At 49.0% G+C, this 14,036-nt stretch overlaps 1 protein-coding gene across 7 annotated transcripts in view; it reads left to right on the forward strand.

Moving 5' to 3' along the window:
- Positions 1-3,435: 3,435 nt before the first annotated feature.
- The window catches only part of LOC118508670 (serine-rich adhesin for platelets), a 155,425-nt gene continuing 144,824 nt past the window's right edge, over positions 3,436-14,036 (forward strand). For 2 of the 7 annotated variants that reach the window (XM_036048506.1, XM_036048536.1), the window contains exons 1-2: positions 3,436-3,604; positions 5,342-7,923. The gene's annotated coding sequence lies outside the window, so the exon portion shown is untranslated. The other 5 variants (XM_036048616.1, XM_036048713.1, XM_036049253.1 and 2 more) reach the window with 5 other exon arrangements.

Raw genomic sequence — 14,036 nt, forward strand, 5'->3', positions numbered from 1 at the left:
TCCACCAGAAGATGTCTGGTTCCAGGGCTAAGAGATCTCGAGTTACATCCTTGTGAAGCATTCGCTTGGTTCGCGTTGAGCTGTAGAGTGCATTGTTGTGGAGTAATCGAATTAGGATAAAATGTATCTCCAACTATTAGTGTTTGGAGGATTTTTACAACCTTCCTTCTAATTTTGTTCGCTACTTTACTTCACCTAAAATAATATATAACATGATCTCTGACTTTCATCTTCCTTTGTGTTCCGTATGTATATTGGTAGCTTCAACATTTTTATTTAATTCTTTAATGATTTATTTGCGTAAGTAATAGACTTTAATGTTATATCCTTAATTTGCTTGAAGTAGAAATCTACTATTTTAATTAGATATCTGTCATATAATTTGAATAACTAGGAATTTTTCCTAGGAGAACTTCTTAGACCAGAGTTTCAATTCTTCAACAATGTTTCAACAAGCGACAGCAGTAGTGTTGAAGTAGTCTTCACGATGCGCCAAATCTTGGAGAAGATGGGTGTAACAGCTCCTACCATCTCTTCATTTGATTTTAAAGCCACATATGACAGCATAGTCAAAACTATACAACGCAATGTGTTTTTTTGGAATCTCGGACAAGCTTACCAGGTTTGTAAGAATGACCATGGCTAACATCAACATGCCAGGTAAGGGTCCTTTGCTAGCACCAAGGGACTGAGCGTCAGAGAGATGGACTTGCCTGTCTTCTTTTCAATCTGTCGCTAGAGGACCATCCGGGACTCGGTGGTGGATTTCGGGGACCATCTTCTATATCCAGATCCTGGCATACACTGTAGACATAGACATCATGAGGCTCTTCTGCAGAAGCCCACCAAAGGATCAAGTGAGCGGCACTAACCCTCCGACTGAAGATTAACGAGGCGAGGTTAGTGGCCCTGCTAGCAAACACTGATCTACGTAGGGGTGATGTACAGATAGGTAAGCGCACCTTGGAAGTCGTCCAAAACTTCTCCTATCTGGGGTGAAAAGTCAGCACCAACGACAACATTGATGTTGAGTTACGCTCAAGAGTGTCGAAACGAGTCTGAGACGAGCCTGGGACTGGTATAGAAGGTTTATAATCCCAGTAGTCACTAAGCGACGACCATGCCCGTAAAGTCCTTTTAGGCCGTGCACACCGACAGAAGAGGCTTGGTAGAGCCAAACTGAGCTATAGTGATGACTGAGCGCAGTGATCGAGGATTGTTGCAGCAGACCAAGACCGTGAAGTGAAGTGTTGAAATGACAGTCTCACTAATGAAATATATAATACCACTACACTGATGGTCACCGGAATAAAACCACATTATTTAAGAATGGTGTTGGTATGAGGTTGTGCTTTTTATTGTGTCAAACTTAGCTGAAGATCTTAGAAGGGCGAGAAAATTGATGCATCAATCAAAAATAATCCTTTTTGGGTTAAAAAAAACGGATCGGAAAACATATTGCCTGTTTCAGGTATCTTATCCCACGCGTTAAACCTTGAGGTGGCCTTGGTGGTTGAGACGGAGTTGACAACGGAGTTTGCATTCGGCTGGACGGGACTCGAATCTCGCCTGGACCTCTTAGGTCTAATGACTGCCATTTCTGGCTAACTGTGACTTCATGATACCACGTAGATGGATCAGTCAGTCCTCAATAAGGGGGAACGGTCCGAATAGGATTTGAACCCCAGTCCTGCACTTTGAGTATTTCGGCTTGACGCCGTATTGTCAGGGATGATTGAGTCAAGCAAGTCAGTATTAGCCAGAAGAGAAGGATTAGAAGAAACTAGATTATTAAACAGTTTTTTCCTCAATTAAAGTTAAAATTTTATGAAGAAAAACAAAATGGACCCCTACACCTAATAAAAGTATCGAAGATAGTAGTTTAAAAATACGGATATGAAGCTGATCTTATTGTTATGACCATCACTGTAAGTACTGTGTTTTGTGAGGAAAAACTAAGCCGGTGAGGTGTAAATTCAGTGTCAATGAAGTTTTCCTTCCGAAGTGGCACTTCAATTGCATAAAATTTTTGACAGTTGTCTACATTCAATTTGATCTGTCAAAATTCAATCCCTTGTAACGCGTTTGCGAATTTAAAAAAACTTCCTAAAATTCCTTATTAAAATAGACGACATTGGGCAGCTTATACTACCATAAACGTGTGTCATAAACGGTACACGGGAACCGAGTGTACTCCACCGATCGGGCCGTTCGCACGGTTGCACACCGGACACACCAGGACACCAAACAGCGTTGCCTTCAGCCGACCTCCGCTTCTAATTGGCGACCGAACCCCATTCAAACTGTTTCCACCGTAACCGTGTCCAACCGTGTGTGAGAGCAGATAGAGCGCAAAAAAAACCACACGCACACACACACACCCACACACACAGGAGGAAAAACGCGAAACGTACGGTTCGGGCCGAAAACGGATGCCCGCTGTTGTGTAGCTTTTATTGTTGTTGCCTTGTTTGGTGTGTGTTTTTCCGAAACCGTCCGAAAACCGTCATGCAAGCAAGGGAGGTTTTTGGGAAAAGCTGGACACATAGGGTGCGAGCGAGCAGGCAACACCGTTTTGAAGAAGGGGGTTCGCGAGCGAGAAACGGAGAGTGAGTGAGAGAGATTCTAGCGGAGAGTCTACACCCCAGCGTACGGCAAGATCTCAACTGACCAGCGTGCGTGTGGGAAAGAGAAACAACTTGACCGTGTGTGTGTGTGAGAGAGAGTGAGCGTTACCGTGAGGAAGAGACAGCAAGCGGGCTCGCTTACTCGCCGCTGTGCGTGTGCGGTAGAGAGTGGGGATCGAGCATCGAGCGGTATGGTCGCTCACGTTTTCGCTCACGAGCGAAATCGCAAAAAAGCTCCACGATGCTCAAGCCAAGGGAGGGGAAAATTTCGCCGTTCGGGCACTCAGCAGCCGAAAAGAATACATGCTCCGCTGTGAGTGACCGCATGCACGAACGCGCGTACGTACGCGCCGCGGTTCCGTTCTCGCTCACTCAAGCGCCCGAAGTATTGCGTTCGGTTTTACGCGCCCGTTTGTGTGTGTGCCCTTCAACCCTTCTCACTCACTCACCTGCTAAGCGCTGCGTGACCGGAGCGCATCTCGTCATCAGCCCCCGAGCCCTCTCTCCTTCTCTACGCTTCTCCCATTCCCTCCTTTGCACCGTCTCACCCACAACTCTAATGTGCATTCCGTTCTAAGACCGACATCGCGCGCGCGAATACTCACCACCGTCGCCGGTGTGAGTATGAGTGCATCCCAAATACACGCGCGTGTGTGTGTCGGTGAGTGCGCTTTTTTTTTTAATTCAATCGCTTGCTGCTGCTTCTCTTCGCTCTTCGCTTGTGCTTGTTGTTGTTGTTGTTGTGTTCGACGTTTTGCTCCTTGTGTGTTGCGTTCGCGCTTTGGTGCGCGCTGCGGTTGCGTCTCGCACACAACACACAGATCAGTTCAGCAGCGACGGCAACGGAAAGAACAGTCACAATAGAAACGCCACCAGCAGCGGACGCGCCACACACGCATTCTCCATACTAAATACAGTCTGGGCGAGCAAAAGTTGCGACAAGACAAACACACCGCTAAAACCGGGGGGCTTTACAAGTATTTAAAAAAACGGCGCTAAACAGTGTTTTGCTGGCGGCAAGGAAGGCTTTTCGCTTGCAGTGTGCAGTTTACTGGATTTGTTTTTTTTAATTATTTTAATTGTGTGAAGATAATATCCTGGACTGTGTTGCGTGTGGTGCTGCTCATCTGCCAATTACAAAATCATACACACACGCACCACTCAGAACACAGTTGAAGCGGTGTCAACCAGCCGGATGGGTTAGTTGGGTGCGAATCGGGCGCCAAGAGACAGTGAATCAGTTCCACCACACGCCGTCTTGGTGGACCAAATATCCCGCCGTGTTTTTCCGCGCTTCAAGCCGTAGTGGGCGACCAATCGTCACAGGTCGCCTTTATGGTGGTTTCCGAAAGGCAGCATCTATCAAACGGAGTGTGATGCAGGTTGCATCAGCAACAAGCAAACAACCTGTTCTTTGGTGTGGTGAAAGTGCGTGTGTGCTTTATTAGGTGGTGCGAAGGACTGGTGGCCGAGTGTACCGCATCAGTGCAGACATCAGCATGCTTCCGGTGCTTAGCAGCAGTTTTCACTACTCGAGTGGATTTATTTGTGTGTTTGAGTGTGTGCGCGAAGGATAACCGGAAGTGGCGAGCAGGACGGGATCGAACTTTTTTTTTAAATTGATGCCAAATTTTCAATCAAACCTCCATTATCCAGCCAAACAATCAGCGCTCAGTGGTTTTGCTTTTAATTGGTGCGTACCGATCGATCGGACATCCAACTTGGACTACTATTGGAAACTTTGGACTATATATTTTTATTAATTATTTAAACATAATTTAAGTCGCTCTAAACGATAGGAACATTAGCATTTTTTCGGGAAGTCCTCTAAATAAGTCGTCGGCGGGACATTTCGACAATCGAACCAGAATTTCTCCATGTGTGTGTGTTTATGCGTGATAACGAGTTTAAACCTTAATCTCCAGAAAAAACGCCTTTTTTTGGAAGATTTTGGAGTACACGTGAAGTTTCAAGACTTCGAACCAAAAAAAAAAAAAAAATAATGCGACGAATTAGCCACCAGAGCCTGTTGTCAGCTATAATTGGGCCGGGGGCATGCATGGCATTTCCCGGAACCGAACAATCAACCCCGATCCGATCTACCGCTGGATGTCTGCACCGCCAACCTTTCAGCCGCACCAAATCAAAACCGAACCCCGCTTCTCCTTATCGGCGCGTGTGTTTTTTCCGCTTTTGTTGTAAGAGAGGTGGCTAGCAAAAAGTCTTTCCAACCAAAAAAAAAAACTCCATAATTAGTAGAAACCCCAGTCTGGATAGAACACAGGAATTCTTCAACGTCTCCATGTCTTATCTTTACCTCTTTTGTGCGTGGGTGTGTGTGTATGTCTAATTGGAGGAAGTAAATAGTGCGCGGATTTCTTTCTGAGAAAAAAAATCTGCAACAACACCTCAAAAGCCTTGGAGAGGGCAACCAGTTGGCAACATTTTCCCAGAATCCATGCTTCCTTTTTTTTGGTAGCGTGGCTCTTGAATTTGAAGTGGAGGAAAAATAATTTCGCGCTAGTTTAAATTTTTTTTTTTTGACCTTCCAGTGATTTACAAGCAGAAGAACTCTGTTCAAAATCGTATTATTGTATCCAACTCGGAAATAGGTCTTTGAATATCCGCGCGCGCCCCGCTGTACGGACACCCAAGATACGTTTATCGTCGTCTTCACATCTTCACACTATTTCTTCTTCTCTTTATTGCTACAGGAATACCAGAAATAAAAACCCAACAGAACAACCCCTCTACTCGTGAGTCTCGGTGCAATTGCGACTTTTTTTTTGCCACCATTTTACAACACTGACAGGATAGCGACGAATATATAGCAAACAGCGTGTACTTTCTACTACACATCCCTTACCAACCTCCAATGCGTTTTTCGAGGCGTTTTTTCGCGTGCTGCTTAGACCGAAGGGTACATTAATTGAATAGAAAGAGGCATTACACAAGATAAATCGGCGAGAGTGTGTGTGTGTGCATCAAGCAAAACTACAGCCCTGTCGGTCGAATATCAATCAACAAACGATCATACGCAAGCACGCCAGTCTTCCTGTGTTAACGCCGGAAGATCAGAGTACATCAGGAACAGACATCATCCTTCCAGTGCGTGCCTGTGTGTGTGTGTGTGTGAAGAGAGAAGTGCGTTGTGTGCTGCCGGTATTGTGATCGTGCGTGTGTGTGTGTGTATGCGAAAAGTGGTCTCACTGCAAGGATCAGCGAAGGGGGTGGAGGTGTGGTGTTGGCAGAAGCTGCTCCCGTCAGTCTGTCCGTCTGTCAGCTGTCATCCTGTCCCCCCCCACACACACACATACCGACTTAGACGTGGGGGCGTCTGAAGGGACGGCGATGATTTAAAATGTTAGCCACCGTCCCCAGGAACGCCAGGCCGAGATCATCGCGTAAGCAAGTGGTTCCTTCGGGGTAGCATCACCAGCATCAGCAGAGACAGGAGGAAGAGCGGACAGGAGAAGTGTGTGTGTGTGTTTAGGTGTGGTGGGTAGGTGTTCACACCACAGCTGGAAAAGAGAAGATCAACCAGCAACAAAACCCCCGGAGAGCTACATACAGAACATCCCCGACTACTAGGGAAAACATCAGCAGAGAAACACCCGCCACCATTTTGTTTTGTTTTGTTAGTCTTGTTCTTGTTCCGGAAGAAAAGGAAGTTACTATTACCCGGAAGAGAGCGGACATCCATACACACACACTGCAGGAATCCCGGACAGAAGGGTGTCCCACGTCCCGCGTGCGTGCAGAGTGATTCGAATATCCTCTGGAAGTCGCCAACGCCCTGCCGTCGCCGCCGCCAGATTCGGATGAGCGTGTGTGTCCCGATCTGGCGGGATCGTTGGCGTCAGAGGTTTTTTGGACTCTCCGGCAGGTGTCTGTAGAGAGATCACCTGCCAACCGCAACCACCTTGCCAGCATCGCCAACTTCGAACAGGCCCACACCCCACCCCCATTAGACCAGAACCGACAACGCACGCCTGGTGAAGTTCCCAGCACAACAGTGGAAAACAATCAAGTGTGTGTGTGTGTGTGCGTGAAGCGTGTGTGAAGTGATATCCTTCTCATCTCAACAACCCAAACATCCGTGGAAGGATCTCCAACTCTTCAATCAAAAGAAACTGGCATCCTGGCGCTGCTCTGAGGCTTTCGGGTGGACCACCACCCTGATCACATCCTCGCCAGTGTTTCAGACCGGGAAAAAGATATAGAGACACCACGGGTCCATTGCGGTGCTGTCTCTCCTCTGCCAGAGGGGAGAGTACGTGAGCGTGCCCCCAGTGTGTGTATGTGTGTGTGAGTGCATATGTGTGTTTGTGTCCGTATATTTGCATCGATCTCCTTTGCGCGCGCGTGTGTGTGTGCGCGAGTGTGTCAACCCCCCATATATGTAGTAAAAGGTGGGGGGGCTTAAGCGCCGCGCTATATCACCTGGGCAGGTGGTACCGAAGAAGAAGAGGCTGCCCTCATAGAAACTGGACCTCGTTTTGTTTTGGTGTTTGGTTTGGTGGTGTGTCCTCAACCCAAGAAGTCAACTCCTCGTTCGCGGCCTCATCGTTACACCGAGCGTGCGACTCCTCCACACAGACTCCACAATCAACCGAACAACTCCTCTTCCCACGCTCCCAGCTATATTAGCAGAAAAGGGCCACGTGCGCTACGCACACTGTGTCATCTGTCATTTTCTGTAAAAGTGGCCAGCGAAGGTGCAGTCAGTGCTCAGGGCAGCTTCTACACAGGCTGCGCTCTATCAGTGCGTATCCACCAGCATCTGCATCGACAGCATCCCTTTTACGCAACGTCCTCCAGGTGAGCGTCCCGAGTCCAACAGAGCCTCCTCCTTCCGGGAGCTACCGAGTCAGCACGCCACTCTTTCACATCCGGCGCAGCATCCAACCGGCACTCGGGTGGGAGTTTGCCAATCATCACCCACCTTTCATCAACCGCGGGACCCGCGTGGTTCGATTTTTTTTCTCTCTCTCTCCCAAAATCGCGACTCGTGTTGTGCGTGTGTGTGTCCGTACGGTACCGTCGTGCGTGATTCTCTTTGTGTGTGCTTTTTGGTTTGTTGTCTTTTTTTTGTTGGAATTGGTGTTGTTTTCGTTGTGCTGCGTCCAGAGTGCGTCCTGTCCTGACTTCGCTCGTCCCGTCGCCAGCACGAACCCAGCTCGACCATCAAGCCGCGCACTCCACCGTACGGGTCCGGCTTTGCCCACAATCAACCGAACGTTATATATGGAGTGCTGGACGGGTAACGCCCGCTTGGCGAAATTCTTCGATTAAGGTAGGTGGAAATGGGTATTGTCATTTTAAAAATCATGAAGCATAACCTCCTTGGATCACCCTTCGGTATATACAGATCTATCGCTAAAGAAACTTGAGTATAAAGAGACTTGGTTAATATCTTAAGTCACGGAGCTTTTTTCATTTTCAAGGAGCGAAAGAATTCCTGAAGACATCTTCAGGAATAGCTACAAGAACTCGTGTGCATTACTTTGTCTATCATTTAGAGCTAGAATTTAAGCCTTCTTGGTAGAAACATCGGTGGAAGTATGATAATTTTAGTCGTCAGAAATCAAGGATGGCGACATTCAGGCGACATTGGAGGAGAAATACTGAAGTTATAATAAAGTTCATATGTAAAGGTCCGGTGCGGTTTACCTTTGTATGAACTTCTTGAAGTTGGCTCCAAAATTTGTCTGTAAATTTTGCACTTGGCAATCGCGCCTTCCATTTAACGCAGTTGGACACAATGCAAGGATCTAACGAAATTCCCAGCATTGCGATTTTTGTCCCAAACCGAATGCACACTGAGTCACCATTAATGGGTTTGAACATGCAGACATTAGTCGAGGGAGAGGGGGTCGGTCGGTCCACACGGTAAGGAAGGCCATCACCCCCCTTACATGCACAGTTAGCATTAAGGATACGTTCATCCCTTGACGAAGTGCACCGACCACGCTTCCAACAATGGAAACCATTGGCCGTGTCAAAACCATTAGGACCGCTTCCCTCTTCCTTCGAGATGTAGATCTGCGGCGAAGATGCATCCAGACAAGTTTCGAAAGGATAAGTTTCTCCCCAACTTGTGCGTGTGTGTCTGTGTGTGTGTGGGAGCGAGGATTTGTTTGCTTTCCCAACCTAAGGTGGCGTTGATCGAAGGAGATGGACGCGTTTGAAAATGGACGCTGCTTACACTTGTGCCCGCTGAGATCCTAGCCCCTGGATCCCATCGTGGGTGATCGCGTGCTCTAGGTGCGGGGGTTACACTGGCTGTATGTGTGCGCTTGTACGTGTGCCGATGGGAAAATCTATGGAGGCGTGGCTAAAAAGACGAGCTTCATAGAGCAGCGCACCCAGCCACACAGCCGCCCGCGCCCCGCTAGCTTTGATAGGGGTGTGGGCCGCCATTTTTCTTCCTCTGTCCCGGCGGCTCTATCTCGCTCGCACTCCTCGCCCTATGTGTATGTATGTATACATAGTGCAACACCCCGATGGTCTCATTCACCCTTACGTGTGTGTGTGTTTCAGTTTTTCTTGCCCTTCTTGAGCTCCCTTCAAATCCCTATCCCCCTCTGCACCGTTCCCTTCCTGACTTCAGTCCTTCCTTTGAGCATTGAGCTTCATCATTATGGATTCTCGTGGTACAGCAAATCCTGCCCCCCTGCCATTCCTTCAACTAAGTTGGCTAAGTGTCCTTAATCTCCCACCACCGACCCGTCCTTCGCCCTCTGATGAAGCATTTCCAAAATGGAGTTGCTTTTTTTTTTTGAAGGTTCCCCAATCCTCGACCCACAGCAACACCACTGTGGTGTGCAGCAGTAGTGTCGTCTTCCCATAGTGGAGCTTTCCAGCGGAAGAAGGAGATATGGGACCTTAATCTTAACCCTCCCCGTCCCTTTCGCACAATCTCTATATCAATCGACCGGGCTCTCTCTCTCTCTCGCCGTGTTCATGTTCCGGATCCCGATTCGCAACCCCCTTCCTCCAGCTTATACCCTTCGAACGGGGTAGTTTTTCTGAGGCACTCACTTGCGTGCAGATCCCTCACAATGGCAGCAGGACAGACAGCTGTGGTAGTAATCAGGGCCCCCTTACCAGGGTAGTAGTGAGTCCTACACTCCACCCTTCTAGCACTCTAGCATCCATAGTAGTAGTAAATGGCCGCTGCGGTTCGCATTACAGTGGCAGTTTGCCGTAACGGTGTGGATCCGATGGAAGGTGCAGACGGCCGTCTCTGCGCTCGCTGCCAACCGACAAACGAACGAAGGCCGAACGGAGTAGATCAGGTTAGGGATAGCTTTTAAGAAGCAGCAGTAATGGAAGGTACCTGAAAGGGATATACCCTCTAGTTATACTAGCCGCATGTAACCCTGTGTGTGTATGTGTGATTCCAGACATGTTTTGGTGTGCTATGTGTGTGTGTGTGTTTGCGCGGTATGATGCAACCTTCTAAAACAGGTGGGAGAGAAGCAAGGTAGTCGGTGTGTTATTTTGGGAGATTCCACGCTTTTCCTGGAGCACAGTTACTGGAGGGATAAGTTCTGGAACAGCTGCGATGGTATTGGTCGATGCAGCAAACTTTTTCACCTGGATAGAGGGGGGCGGCGGGGTGGTTGACATCACCCGGTGCAACTACCGTTGAAGATATATCCCATTCTGGCAGAACTTTATTCTTGTGTGGATATGTACTCCCGGACATATCGGTGGAGTACCTCCCTCACCCGCTTCGACGACGGGCTCCTCCGGCCATCTAAAAATCCAAAAATCGATCGCCACCATATCTGGACATCTGGTCTGCTTGGCAAACTTTTGAAGCGGTGTTGTTTTTGCTTTCATCAAAGTGCAGGGGTCTGCTGTGCTCGTTACGCCAGTCAAGAGGAGTTCCGAAAAACCGGGACGTCCAGCTATTTTGGGTCCTCTTTCCGCTCCACTCCAGGCGTTGGTCGCGGTGCGTCGGCGTGCTGCGTGCCCTTGCCAGCATCGTGTTATCCCGTTCTTGTGTCCCTTGCTTGTTGCGAAGAGGACCTAGCTGCAACATAGCCGCATTTCTTTCATCTAGTTCTTGTGTTGGAGTTGTGTGTGTGTGTTTTTTTTGTATGTGGTTCTTCTCTCTTTTCGGCCTTTTTCGTGTGTGTGTGTGTCTTCTAGTGGAGAACACATTTTCACAAACAAAGGACCTCCAGAAACCTCGCACCAGAGAAGGATACCGAGGAGGAGGGATCCGGTAGCGTAGGTTATGTGCTTATGTGTTGTGTGTGGGTTTTGCGCTCATTTTCTTGCATTCTTGGTGTGTTGTGTTGTTTCGCCTATCTAACTCTAACGATTGGTCAATTCTTGGACACGGGCCGGGAGTACGTGTTGGCGTCGTTCGCACCGAAATAAAAAAAAAGGATCGTGGAAGCATTTTCGGGACCCCCCTTTCTTTGATCGGGTTTGCGGGTGTGTGCGAGCGAAAGAGTAAGCTACTCGAAGCGGTGGGAGGCGGTTTTATCGTCGCCAGAAGGTCCTCCCCGGAAACGTCCGATTGAAAAGCAAAGAATTATACAAGGTATCGCCACTCGAAGCGAGGTTCTTTTTCGTGGCTTTCGAGATATTATTTGGACAGCACACTATTGATTATATTCAAAAACAAATTTCGTCCTTCGCTGCGTAGAGTTGAAGTTGAGCCAAAGCCAAACGGCCCAGTCTCTACGATGTTTCCCACACAACACCGCCAGCAGCGCAGCAGATGGCTTTGGGATGGAGTTGAAGTGGTGTTGGTGAGGAGGTCCACACATTAACGGCAGTCCCATTTGCGCATTTTGAGAAGACTAAAATAAAGAACACAACCCCCCCCCCCCCCCCCCCCCCCCCCCGGATGGGTTGCCCCAGGGCCACTGAGGGGAAAACATAGGCCTCTGCATTCCCATGTTTAGCGGCTTGACCAGCAGCATGATCGGAAGAGCGTTTTTGTGCGTGTACCAGATTTCTGCAGCACTTCTAGGGGCTTAGGCAGGGGGAAGCGTGATGAAAGCAGACGGTGATGGCTTGAGATGGGGGGTTTGCGAAAATTTCGCGCGGAAAAATTATTAGCACAACGATAAAAATAACATCACCTTCGAGCGATCTTCTGCTGGCGTTTACGTGTCGTGGTGGATCTCCTTCCTCTCTGTGTCTACACACGCAAGGGAAAAAAAAACTTTGTGAGTGTGTGTGTGTGTGTGTGAGGACCTAAAAGGTAAGAGGAAGCTTGGCAAGAACTATGTCACATGTAAGACGAGGCATCCGGAGCCAACGGGGGTTGGCGCAATTAGCGAATCGCTTAGTGGAGCTCCTTCTTTCTTAACCTTCATCTTCATTGGAGCCGTCACTCGGCCACCCGTTCCGATATGCTCAAGTCAGCTAACGGATCCAGCAGAGGGATGGAACTGATCTTTTCACGACCTTGGTCACAGAATCCAGCGCCAAGCTGGGCGGCAGTGTCTAGTGCCTCAACAGGTGCGTGCGTACGTCCATGTTTTGTCCGGGCGACAGTTGTTGCACACCGAATGCGTTCAAGTTACCGACGGGATCGTAGGATTGCAGCTGACTGATATGTTGGGGGAAGGTGGCGTATGGGAAGTAAAACCACCCCGCTAGCGCTCTACCAAGCAGGACGCTGAGAGGACCTGCGATGTGTGTGGCTTTAACCATTATACCTGAACGTCCCTCAATCCCCGTCAAATGTTAGCACACTTGTACGTGGCACGACGAAAATAGATTGCAAAATTCTTCATGAGTAGCGTGTGTGTGTGTGCACATTGCAAATCATCTACCCACTAGATGTCTCCATCGCGCGATTCTGCCACACCGCGCGCTCCTCAGAACTCCGCTCGCAATAATTCGTGCCAATGGGGTCCATGTTATCGTGGCGCGAATTATTAGATGTGTGCTGTGTTGTCCCCCGCGCCATTGCGTGCGGGTGCGTGCTCTGCCACAAGGGCATGATCGTGCGTTGGGAGATGGCGTGCAGGAGAGCAGGATTGGTTGGAGAGAAGCAACGCGTTTTTTTAATGACCCAATTGCTTCTCTAACCTGCCTAGAGAAGTATAGATAGCGAGCGTGTGTGTGTGTGTATGGATGTGGGTGAAGAGAGGAGCAGGAGGGCATAGAGATATGCAGCAGGGATGCACCGGGCCGTGTACTGACGTGCGTATTAGGTAATGACCCGCCTAGCTGAGATTTTCTTTTTATTAATAGAACGCTACAAACACCGAATGCGTTCGAGCAATGCAAATTTTGCATATCTGTAACTACATGAGCAGAAGCTGGTAACGTCCACGCCACGCCACTGCCTACATAGGAGTTCGATACGCTGGAGTTGGTGGAATTCTTGATCCGAACTTTAACTTCCAAGTGTATGGTTTCCTGGTCTCACTTTGAGGTTAGGTTCAGTGTTCTTCCGTGGGTGGCTCACGCTCTAGGTCAACAAAGGGTATCGCCGCCACGTTGGGAAATATCTCTGAGGCGCGAAGACAGTAGGGCTACTACTCGGGACGAATGGGTGAACCACCCTTGTTAGCGTAGGGGCAGTAAAATTCGCAGTATATCACACTCTCGATTCGCAAACGTGTGTATGCAGAGCGAGTCCGGCCCATCCCGGCCTATTGCGGGGGTTCGTCCCGTCCCGCATTCAAACCTCTTTGTGTGCACAAATGCACAAAAAACTGCATTCGTGCGCGCGCTCCTTGGTGTGTTTGGTACGGCTCACTGGAGTTGCGCGCCTGGGGCCCGGGTGTGCAGCGTTTGCGATTAGATAAGATTAGACACCGACCGAGGGAGGGCCTTTCTCACCGACCCGATGTGTGTTTGGCACCGCGGGGTTTTTGGGTGAAAGCGGGAGGTGTGGTGGTGGTGGGTCGTGATGGGGCGAGGTTAGTGGTGAAAAAGATTAGCGAAAACGGCGTTATAACAACACCTCCGATCTCACGTAGTAACAAGCGCGAAGCGCTTGCAGCCTAGAACTGTTGTGTGTACACTGCTCTGTTGCACCTCCAGAAGGTAGAGGTAGTAGGTGGGAAGGTGGTGATGCGCGCGCATGAGGTTGGGGTGCGATGGTAGAGATGGTCGAAACTAGTTCAGCAGCAGCGAAAGGTGTGTGCAGGGAGAGGGTTGCCGGAATCGTCCGATAGTATGAAACAGTGTTACTCTGCGGCTTTGCTCCTCTCCCTTTGTTGCTGTAAAATCCGCTGTAGTATGGCGAGCGAGGCTATATAGAGGATGAGGATCATCTTGCTTAGTCAGTACAGATGTGCTTAACCAACGTCTTCAAACAGCTGGAACCAAAGGGGAAGTCATTCCCACCTACACATATTCAGCTTCCCAGATACTCCAATGGGGTGGGGGTGTTGGACTAATAGAAGGTACTCAAAGGTA

Source organism: Anopheles stephensi, chromosome X (genome assembly GCF_013141755.1).
Source record: "Anopheles stephensi strain Indian chromosome X, UCI_ANSTEP_V1.0, whole genome shotgun sequence".
NCBI classification, from domain to species: Eukaryota; Metazoa; Arthropoda; class Insecta; order Diptera; family Culicidae; genus Anopheles; species Anopheles stephensi.